The 12291-nt window shown below is 40.3% G+C and overlaps 1 long non-coding RNA gene across 1 annotated transcript; it reads right to left on the bottom strand.

Moving 5' to 3' along the window:
- Positions 1 to 3936: 3936 nt before the first annotated feature.
- On the bottom strand, positions 3937 to 8474 carry LOC122990510. The gene is made up of 3 exons (XR_006405388.1): positions 8142 to 8474; positions 7806 to 7964; positions 3937 to 6720 (listed from the first exon to the last, which is right to left on the bottom strand). It is a non-coding gene; the product is annotated as an uncharacterized LOC122990510 (long non-coding RNA).
- Positions 8475 to 12291: the final 3817 nt, after the last annotated feature.

The following is a 12291-nucleotide window of genomic DNA, read 5'->3' as shown; positions in this document are numbered from 1 at the left end:
TGGGAATGTATATACATGGAGACATACAGACGGGGTCCCCAGAGTCATATAATGATCACTCCTCCTGGTGTCCCATTTCAAAACAAAAACAACAGTCTGTGTACTGCTGCCTCTCTGTCACTTTTCCTTGTTTTCTCTTTAGTCTTGCATTGTACTGTAGAAAACATACAGATCTACTGCAATAGGTCAAACAGCTACTTTCTAGAGATGAGCATCTTATTTTACAAGTAATCAAAAAAAAAAGATGATAATATTCAGTGGAGGAAAGCAACTGACTACATACATACTCTGAACTTCATTACATTTCAGAGGCAAATATTTTACTTTTTACTCCACCATATTTATTAGTCAGGTATAGTAAACAATTACTAATTACACTATAGATTAAGATTTTGCAAACAAAACATATACAATCATCCATATATAGCCTACAATATGTGTATTGTTATATATCAATCTACCAGTACACAGTATAAAAGTAAAAAAGAATTAGATTCGCCTTGATTTTAAAACAATAAAACAATCATCTAATACAGTATATGTACTATAATAATATAACAGTGTGATCGCCATGATGGTACTTTTACTTTTGAAATAATACTTGTGGAATTTCACTTTGGAATTCAGGTTTTTCATTTGTAATGAAGTATTTTTCCATCTTGTGTATTTTCTACTTTTACTTAAGTAAAAGATAAAGTAGTAACGGATCTGAGATTGTCTTGCACCACTGATGATAATAATAATCTGAGTGTAAACACAGGGAATGCTTTTGCTTTTAAGGTTTTGTAACAACATACATCCAAATATATTTTAGTAAGTACTTTTCAAGTGTAAGGCTACAGTCTGCGTCTAAGAGGGCTTGTGGAAACCCTCGTATCAGTTTGAGTGACAAACACTGAGTCTCAAGCCAGATAAAGCAGTTCAATGGCCGTGGGAGGTCAATGATTGCACAGAAATAAGCCCTACATTAATGTTTAATTTATATGATTTTCCTGGATATGAAATCTTACTGATAAGCTCAAGCAAATTAAGTAGCTGAAAAGAGGGCCATAAGCAGTTTGGTATTTGAGATCGGGTCTTTGAGTTGGAGCATCTTAGAAACCAATTACCAGACAAGAAATAGATCATTATTTTTTCTTAGAGGATTGGCTTGTGGGGATGTGGGGGGGCAAAGGTGGTTGCTAAAAGGAAGGGAGGGTTTTCTAGATTGAGGAGGGAGGGCACAATAAAGACATAATCATCTACCCTCAACTTTTCCTATCCAACTTTCAGATTTTAATTTGCCGTCTGTGAAGTGGTACCTAATTTACTTTCGCCTCATCCCTTCAATGCACCATTGTTGCTGCTGCTGAGATTCAGAGCTTCCTCTCTTAGCTCACCTCGGCGTGAAATTGGTTTAATGAAGCTGAAAGGTATGGGGCTCTCACAACACTGTGGATTCCAGTGACACTGCTTGATCCACCCACCCCTCCTCTCAGGCCCTCCTCCCCCACCCGCCTCCCCCCCCAACCCAGCTCCCTGCGCACTCGCATTACGATGACAATTTATAACGCACCCCACAAAAGATCCCTATCTCACACATTACATCAGTGCATATTACTGTCCCTTTGAGAGCGCCAACTCTCAGGCAAACACTGGAGGGAGAAAAAAAGTGACTGGCTGATCAGTTTGGGCAAATGGCATGCATGAGGCACTTCAAATTATCAGCCAATACCAGTATTTAAATGAATCAGATACTTAGCTGGTAAGAAAGAGAGAGTTTAAAAGTAAAAGAGAGAAAAAGAAAATATGAAAAAGAAGAAGTGAGAGATACGAAGAGGTGAAACTAATCAGAGAGCAACCTTGTCTGTTTTTCCCACCTCTTCCAATCTGACCCTGTGAAAGGTGTTCTCCTGTTACCTGTCCTCCTGGGTGTGGTTTCTAATGGGAATGGGAAGGAAGTCCTGTGGGATTATTGTGTGTGTGTGCGTTACATTAATATGATCCCCTTAAGTCATATCGCTTACTTCTTCTCGTCCCCTTTTAGGACAATCGAATGGAAATGCATCCGTAACCAAATATTCCAACCTGTACCACTCATTTCTGGTTTGAGGCCCAGTTTGGACTTGGTGGTATGTGGAAAAAAACTGAAGGAAGAGGAAAAGAAAGTAGGTTACGTGTGTGTATGGAAACAGACATGGCAAGGTTTGCGATTGTGCTGGCTTCCTATGCCAGAGGTGAGGAGGGAGTATGATGAGCTGCTTTTTTATTGAGGGAGAAACAGAGAGTTTGAGAAGGAAAGGAGGAAAAGCAAGAAAGAAAGAGAGAAAGAAAGAAAGAAAGAAAGAAAGAAAGAGAGAGAGAGAGAGAGAGAGAGAGAGAGAGAGAGAGAGAGAGAGAGAGAGAGAGAAAGAAAGAAAGGAGGAGAGAGAGAGCAAGTTCAAAAACTTTTGAGAATTTTAGAGAATAGCCTAAGTAGACCAGGAAAAGGACAGGGCTGACTAACAAAGGTTTCTTTACACTGTAATGACACGGACATTATGCTGAACTTTGGCTGCCGTAACTCAAAAAAAACGACCACTTTCACTGCTGTGGAGCCCCGGCCAGCAGCACGCACTCCTGTTTGTCTTTCAAATGCCATTGTGGGTGAGGCCACTAGTGTACGCACAAAGTGCCTGTTACAACTTTCCATTCACTGTGGGATTGTGAAACTCACAAAGGAATGTCAAATTACCCTCCATGATTTTGTGCAATTTCAAATATCCAACCATCATCTTGTCAGAGTTGGAAAATGAATGTTAAACACTTTCTTGTTTCCTGTGATTTCACAGTCTCTGAGGCCGGTTTAGTGAAAGCAAACGAGTGGTAATCCACATACAGTAATGTAAGCTCACAGACACACATTTACTCACAGAGTAGTGCTAAACTGTTGCATTTAGCTTCTTCCCAAGCTAAAACCTGATCTGCAATGGAAGCAGACTGGGGAAGATTACAGCTGAACAGAACCACGGGAGTGCTATCTTTTACAGGTAATTACTCAATTATCAGTAAACACTGTCGCAGGAGACACAATGCCGTAGAGGGGATCACACGGACCGCTGAATGATTCACTTCAACACCACAACAACATACTTTCACAGAGAGGATAGCCATGTGAAGAATGGAAAAAGTCATTACACCTCAGTACATTCTTGTTGTGTGATAAAAGATAAGAAATGTACACTAAGATAAAATAGCCCATTTGTTTTTGGCTTGACTTATTAATACCTTTGTAGCAATAAAACTGGTATCTCAGGGGTATGTAAAGTAATCTGCACATATCTAACTTGAATTAATACCAATTAAACACCTCTTTCTTATTAGATATTGCAGGTATTATACACAGACTTATCAGAGTTTTGCTCTCACAGTACTGCTTTTTGCCACTAGTGGGAGCTAGTAAACAGATGACATGAAGCTCCCAGGTTCCCCTGCAGGCTCCAACTCTGAAAAAGTTCTTGTTTGAACAATGTTGGGAACCAACAGTGATTTTATAGGTTTGTTTAAAGACACAGGTTAAGACACAGACAGCCAGGTAGATAAACAGATAGATGAATTTGAAGGGGCTGGGTGTAAAGTTACACTGATATAGACTGAAAGGATGAGCAAACCCTAAATCTTTTCATTAGTCTGTAAACATTTAGGCAGAATTAGCAGGGTGGATAAGATGTGACACTTGCCCTGAGATACTGAGCTGTGACAGAAATGACTGAAGAGAAATCCGATTTGAACTTTTTGCCTCTCAGGTTTTCTTTCGTCTTAAATTAGGTTGAGATTGTTGTGTCAGTTGAGTGTGAAACCACACACACTTAGACACACAAACCAGTGGCTGGAAACCCATATGGTGTTACCTGCCTGTGGTCCGTGGTCATACACCTGGCTTAAAGCCACGGCCCACAGTCCTTCCCTGTGGTCCAACATACTCACCATGCAGGTTAACACACAGTCAGTAAAACACTCTCTGCCGCTGAAGCAGCCCTGAAGGCCTTTTAAATCTCCCCTGAGACAACCTACCGTGAGGTAATGAGGAATTAGAGGGGAGGAAGGAGGTCTCCTGAAGATTTACAGGTTTTAACTCCTGTTACTGTCACCCAGGAAGAGCCACAAGCCTGTGGCTATCAATAACAACAACAACAACCACCTCTTAACCAGCAGTACACCACCTCACAACTGCTTGAGATTTGTAGGACAGGGGTAATGCACATGCAAATGCTGTTTAAAAAAAGCTGCATTAAATGGATCTTGAGCTGTAAGTCTGTCATACACATTAACCTCTCAATGGTCTATTAAAAGCTTATATGCGTGCTATTTTTACTCTTTACCATCAGCTTGTGACTTCTAATATCCATACATAACACTTTTAGTTTAATGTACCACTAAAAGCTCCTGCCAGAGATAACTTTTTTCAACCTACAATTGCTCATATATCACATATGCATATATAAATAGCTTTAGAGTATTTCTAAATGTAATTTTCTTTTCATCCTATAATATCCATTAAAAGAATAAAGGCTCCACTGCTGATTATGTTTTTTCTTAGAACCTTGATTCTAGGTATGATTAAAGAGCATTTTCAGTATATTGTAATGTCAAATTTAATTTAATTATTAGCTTATATAAAATTATGTACATGTTTCTTATTTTGAGTGAGCAGACAATAAGAAATGCTGATTTAGAAATGCTAGATAAAAATTAAAGGATCTACATATGTGAGTTAATGAGGGTTACACTTAGTGCCATGTGATGTTCATATGTGGCCTTACATCAAAATGAAAAAAATAACATGGAACATAAAACAGTGGTTGGTGGATGGTTAAAAAAAAAAAGTTACTTCCATTCTTAACATTTTAGTACTGGTATGTTTCCATTGTTTACCTCCAATATAAGGCTGAAATTGTCAGTAATGCACTGAGTGCATTCACTGTGTTTTCAGACAGAGCTTATGTGACAAACTTCTGTGGCCACTCCTCATTCCAGTTTGCTTCTCCCAAGAACAAGCTGTCAAATACTCTGAAATTACACAGTTTGATTCCTGTGCAAGCCTTCATTTACTGCTAACCTTGTCATCTATTTTTCCCTATTAATAGCAACAGATTACTCCTCTTTCCCTATACTTCCTCATTAAGAGACGTTTTACTAAGCTAGTAAGAAATTGCTCATAATTGAGCTACATACATGAGTTACATAAAGGTTAAAATCTTCATTTTGTGATACAAAGACAAAATATTAGCAACTAGACAAGCAGATAAAAAATAAAGGGTAGGCGTTTTAAAGTAGTTTTGCAACTGCAAGATAAGAAAGAGTCAAAACCAGCCACTGATATAATCTTATTGGACACAAAGATAAGCAGCGTCTCTGATTTAAAGTTAAGAAATGAGACTGATGTTGAGATAACAAACCACCCAAAATAACTTCAAAAGAGTCTTCCGATATAATATTTGCAATGCTTTTCTGGTTACAAACTACACACTGTACTACCACAGACGTCACCAACAGCTAAACACATGCCCACAGAGTCTGACTCATTCAGATGTCATGAAAATAACCGCAGGTTTAAGAACTGCGTACTGATTCACATGCCAAATGGCTGTTGAAAACCTTCATGACTTCTATTTAAAGGGGTGATTCTATTTCCTTGTGTTATCTTCAGCTGCTGAGTTGTGGTTATTGGCTATTTTAGATGCCTGTTCACAAACAGATTATGATTAAAGCACAGAGCGTAAATGTATGCACCTTCCCTCGTATTTTTTTTCTCCATACCTTTCTTTCTTGAACAGGATATCAGTGTGAGGGCAAGTTAAGGACTCTGAGAAACTGTGTATGAATTCACCTTTTCAATTTTAGGACACACATGCACCACAGAGTGGGGATGCACACTGACAATGACTGATACTGAATGACAGGAGGCTCCCTCTCTATGTTACAACAATACCGTGAGCCATGTAACACAGGGGCCCCGTGTTCAGCGGATGGGCTTACACCCTGGACAGGTATGTACCATGCAATTATCAGACTAGCTCAGAGCATGCAATAATCAGTAGGTGCTGTTCCATTAAGTATGGGGGCGGTGGTGCAAACAACTTTAAAGAGAGACCACTAGTGTCAGGTGTCGAGATTTACTTCACCTGACTAATTTTCCCTGCCTCGCAACTGCGCAGGGTGCTCTCTCAGACGAGGACCATCTCACAGCATGACATGGGCTGCAGTGGGTGTGCCCAAGCATGGGAGAATGTGTGTAGGTGTGCTTACAGTTTTAAAAATAGGGCATGCCTGAGAGACAACTGACAAACTGAACGCATGTGTGTGTTTATGTTTTTGTCAAGGAAGACCGTGTGAATGTTGCCTGATTGTGTCTACGTCTGACATGTTGCATGAGAGTGTGTGACAGCTCCATCATCAGAAACAGAGATATGCAGAATGAAGAGATGGCAAGAATGTGTGTGTTTGTGTGAGTGTTTGTACAGTTAAGGGTCTTGGGCAGGGTTGCGTGGTAGGTGTGTGGAAATATGAGGAAGTAGAATAAGCTTAAATGCTAGAAAATACATCTGATAGATATGCGTGATTCCTGATTGCGTGTGTGTGTGTGTGTGTGTGTATGTATTTGTGTGTGTATGCATGCGTGTGTGTGTTCAGCCATGTCTGCAGGGTGAGGTGGAGGCCGATGCTTTGGCAGCAGGTCTGGCACGTCTTTCAGGCCCAAACCTGCAGAGGAGAGAGAGAAAAGAGGCAGAAAGCAAATAGGTGTGAGAGTCTGCCTGACTTCATGTGATATGCTTCACTTACACCTCACCATCACTTCAAGCTCCTTAAAGCATAATCAAACCAGATATAGGTCCAGTCAACTTAAAGTGTACAGTCACTAATAAACTGAAAATCATTACATGAAGTACATCACTTTTGGTTAATTTACATGTGTACACCCTGAAAACAACTTCTAATATATCTCTAAACACACCAACTTCTTGTTTGCGTCCAGCTGCATGGTTTCCACTTGATACAGTTTTATGATTTTCCCTTTTATATTTATGTTTAGATTCATATCTACACATTTCTGTTACCGAGAGCAATAAGCCAGCAGGTGGGGGATCGTTGTTTTGCTTTGGCATTTCAACCAGGCGCATCGCTGTTGATGAACACATTGTATTTCAGCAGTCACTCATGTCAGGAATGTGTACAAAATCTATTTGCAGCTTATTTTTAAATTTAAGTGAGTTTCCCCTCCGATTGTCGTTTTAATTGCAGCCTTTACAGATTCAATGTTAGATTAGTATATTAAACATTGTGCGCTACCATCCACCAGCTGGGCTCCTCAGTCATCAAGGTGGTTTAGTGCAGTGTGACTAAGATTATACGTTACATTTCCAAATTAAGTCAAACCTCTGCTGCGGATATCATTAGATAAAAGGATTTCCTGAATAATATCCAGATAATACCTTCACCTACATGGGAAGACTTCTAAAGAGAGTTATGTGTCTCCTAAGGCAGTAAATCACTCTACATTGTGACCACGGCATAAAAGTGACGTTGGAGAGTGTATCAACTCCATAACCTCAAAGGAAATCTCTATTCAGTTTCCATAAAAGAACGCCTTAGCCAACTATCGCTGTGGGGCCGGTTACAGAAAGAGAGAATGGATTAAGAGAGAAAACAGAGAGGAGAAAAGTGGAGAGTGTACAGGTGAAGTCCTATGGCTATGGAGGTTTGCTCAGCTGTGCGGTATTCTTTTCTGCGCCCCACCCAGTAACCAAAGGCTGGGATATCTTTCCATTTCACTCTTTTCCACCCACCCTCTCTCTCCATCTCTCTTTCATATTTGCACAGGTGAGAGGACAGCAGTCCAATAGGTGTGGGTGGGAGACTTGAAAGTCAGGTTTGCCTGGCTGGTGGAAGGAGTTCACCTGTGGATGGATGGAGATCAGATGGCAGGGGCCCAGCCAGCCTTTTGTCTGGAGAGACAGACAGCAAACACACAAACATACAAAAACAGAAAAATCTTGTTAGTGAGCGATTCACTCAAGAGATCATTAGTCATAATGACCTGTTACGAAGTGAAAGAGTAGGAGTGAGGGGGCTCAACGGTATAAGCGATCGAAATAAGGCGTTGCAATGTGAAGGACACAAACCTGTCAGACACAAACGATTCTAGAGAATTGCAATAGAGCACGCAACATAAAGGGAGGGACCGAAAGAAGGGAAGACAGCGAGCAGGGCGGAGAAGGTGGAGTAGGGCAGGAGTCATAAGGGTGGGGAGGTTTTGCTCCCTGGGCCAAAAGTTCAGAGTGAGGCAGAGCGAGCAGGTAACCCTAGCCACCATGTGCCAGAGTCTCACGTGTTCCCCTCATTGTCTTAACAGGCTGAAGCTCAGGTTTCTGGAGCACAGAGAGCTTCCTGGGAGCTGAGGTCCAAGCATCACCACCCACACACAACCTCACCCATCTACTCCTCGGACCCCTCACCCCACCCTGCAAAGGTAAACACACACACAATAAGCAAACACATGCATAGTATGTCAACACATACACATGCGAGCATTAGGTAAACACAAGAGTACATGCTCAAGCCTGAGAAACTCACCTTTATGTAAGGACAAGCAAAACTGCTCCAACCAAATAAGTAAATTATGTATAGTTGGTCCAAATCAAAGCGAGGCCTTTCTTATTAGAGAAAATTATTATGAGCCACTCAGAGCCTTTCCTTGAAAAAAAAAACGTACAGCCCATGCGACATAATGGTAGCAACCAGAGAAACGAGTCGTAAATCACCATAATTATCATTACGCCCATGTCAAGAGAGCCTCACTCACAGACATGAGGCGGGATTATCAGACATGAGGATATATACACCAGAGGCAATTTCCTTCCCTCTCTCCCTCTTAATTTCTCTCTCTCTCTTTCCTCTTGGAGAATTCCACCAGAGGATTGTTGTCTGATTCATAACTTAAGTCAGCAAGATGTTAGTCTTTAGCATCCTCTGTCAACGCTGGGTCAAGGTGCAACTGAGTCCAAATTCCTTTCTAGATTCCTGCTACCACTGTGCTGCACATTGTAATTTCAAATTTTAAATAGTTTATTCTACGTTTTGCTTCCTTCTTTTGGCAAGTTTCCAATTGTATTATATACTTCAACTCTGAGAGTTACATGCACTGCAAAAAAGAAGAAAAAAATTGTCAGTGTAGGAACTTTCAACTTGTTTCTGATAAAAGAAATCATAAAAAAAAAACTTGTTCAAAGTTGTGAAATCAAGTTTAATTTTTCTAGATTCTAGTGCAGCTACTTGCATCCTTTCTTGTTGCAAAACATGCTAGTCACTAAAAAGATGATTCTAGCTTAACTGCCTTTGACTCACCGCTTTTAGATACACCATGACCTGGATGACTAAGAATTTTCACTGACTTCGGGGATTTTAGAGCTTAGTTTTGACAGACTTGATATAAAAGAGATTTCTCTTTCTTTTTTTCTTTTTTTGCAACACAGACTGAGAAAAAGTAAACAAATCGGAGCCCTCAAATGGTCATTGTGGGATTTTTTTAAGAACCACTTTGCATTCCCAATCCATTTTTTGCATTCTCTCTGATCTATACAAGAGAGTTGAGCTATATTAAGATATACTGTGTAGCCTATTAGCTATAGCTGCTGGTTGTAGCTCAGCCTCAAGTCTGTATCATTGCAGATGATATTAAGATAATTAGTTAAACTTACAAGTTAAACTACAGTAGTTTTCTACACTGAACTTATGACTGACTGCAGCTGTAACTATGATTGTAACAAGCTGTAGCTATGACTAGATTAGTTTTTAATTGGTGTAACTACATGCAGGGTTGTGTCTTTCCAGTGAAGCTATTCCTGAACTCCAACATATATGTCATATCTGTTAGAAGCACTAGGATCAAATCCTGAGTGTCTGGCTTTAGGATGCTCTCTCGGATAATGTAATAGGAGCAGTAAAGAGTTGCTGTAGTACAGGTATCATGACCAAGTTCATAACACCATAGAAACAACCACAACTGCAGCTATTGCGATATCCATCCACAGCCACAGCTACAATCACAGCCAGTGAATGTATAGCCTACTGTCAGAGCTCAGCCTTTCAATGTATAACGATGTGTTACATCAGATGTGTTACATCAGCCATCCTTTCTATCTGTGTTACCCTAAAATGGGAGTGCATTATAACCCTTTCAAGGACTAGCCCAACACAAACTCTTCCAATGGATCAGGGGGAAAGTATTCCAAGGGAACGCAAATCATGTTGTGAAGTAAAATAAAAAATAAATTGTACACTAAATAGCAGCTGAAACAACAGAAATGCCACAAATTTATCTGATAAAGTATTTTTTTCTTCTCAGCCTCTCTCAACTAGTTAACTTAATCATTCTGAACATGACAACAACTCAGTCTCCTCCGTATTTACAAAATCAATTTCTGTTTCTTACCAAACAATTAATTGTGTGGTTCCTAGTAAAAAAAAACAAAACAAAATTTATTTTCATAATTATTAAGATGGTACACTGGGCAATCTGCTTTTCTTTCTCCATATTGACTTTAAACTGTTTCATCATTCACCAACATTTACGGTATTCTCTCTGTGTCTCTGAAATCTTACTTTTGGTGTCTTTTTGTCACTCTCTCTCACTCTCTCTCTCTCATGGACTACAAGGATCCAGACCTGAGTCCTGTGATCCCCCAGAACACACAGAGCCTGGAATTACTGTGATGTCATCAGGATTCCATGAGGCCTACACAATGACCATCTCCACAACAACATAACTCAACCAGCTATCGGTTTGAATGTGTGTGTGTGTGTGTGTGTGTGTGTGTGTGTGAGAGAGAGAGAGAGAGAGAGAGAGAGAGAGAGAGAGAGAGGAGTGACTATAAACCAAACACACTCACTAAAGCCTGACCCTAAAATCACATTGCAGCAGCTCCCAAGAGAGACAGTACTTCATATGAGCATGAAACACCAGTTACCTAACATATCCAGATAAAAACACAACTGTGGGATCCTGAGCATACTCATAACCTGCATCTCTGACCTCGAAACTGGGCATGGTAGCACATCACAAACGGCTGTCATTCCCTATAACGACTGCATAGACACAGATAGTTAATGGTGTCTCTCTCCATAGGGGGGAATGGGCCTTGCCTTCCCAGCCACTGGTCACTCCATGATTGCTGTTGACAAGGTGCTCAGGCTAATGGGCCCCCACTGGGGGAACAAAAAACTCCAGAGAACTAGCAGGTACATGAAGTCTCACCTGATCAGCTCATGAATGTACTAGTGTCATGACTGACTGAATCACCAGGATGAGAAAAATGACTAAAAACTGAATCATTACCAAAGAGAAAAGGGCAGTGAAGTGAAAAAGGAAAATTATACCAAAAGTCACAGACAGACAGTATTATATTCTTCTGATCCTTGTTATTTCGCAATTCCAAATGAATGTCTGAATTAAATGAATTGTGTTTTAATTGTCTTACTGATTTATTTGTTTGTTTTTAACAAATATGGTTCTCCAGAAAGCATACATTGAAACTGAGTGGATTATCCTGGTGAAATTAAATAAACTGAACTGAGTAACAAACTAACTATCTGACTGCATTCTAAGTGCCAGTGAGAAATTATTTTATCAATATACCACTATGTAGATGATTGTTGTTGTGTGTTAACCTGTATACATACAAGGTGTGAACAAATTTGATAACACCACAACAAAATAAGGCTTAAAAGTTCAAAAGTTAACTTACAGTTAAATTGATACTTGTCTGGTATCAACAGAAAGGCGGCAATACAAAGTTCCTCTGATGTTATGGGAATGCATTATATTGTCAGGTGTTCCTGTTTTTTTGTCCACCACCTGTATTTTTTTCTGCTCTTATAAAAGTTAGCAGCTTTGAATGAAGTCTGGCTTTCTTCTGCATCTTGGAGCCTCCACAGAACCCTGGGGTGCTGTATGGAGGTGTGAATGCTAACATGGCTCAATCTGTATGCCACAGAGAAAAACAATCCATGCTAATCTGCCGTCACAGACAGGAGTCCAGTTAGGCCAATCAGGAGGGGAATCATCTGGAGTGGAGAGGGTTCAGAGAAGCCTAGATCAGGCCCCTGATTGCAACAGGGGTGATTTGCAGCTAGAGAACAATGATGGCTGCCTGGGTCAGCACTGATGGAGAGGCTCTGACTGCACCAGCAGAGACAGCGCAAACTCACCTGACACTCATGGACTGATGTGCATACATGCATGAGCACACGTGCAGGCGCACATATACACAGCCA

This window comes from Thunnus albacares, chromosome 10, assembly GCF_914725855.1.
Source record: "Thunnus albacares chromosome 10, fThuAlb1.1, whole genome shotgun sequence".
NCBI lineage: Eukaryota > Metazoa > Chordata > Actinopteri > Scombriformes > Scombridae > Thunnus > Thunnus albacares.
The sequence above is the reverse complement of the archived record's forward strand: the minus strand, read 5'-3'. Positions and strand labels throughout refer to the sequence as shown.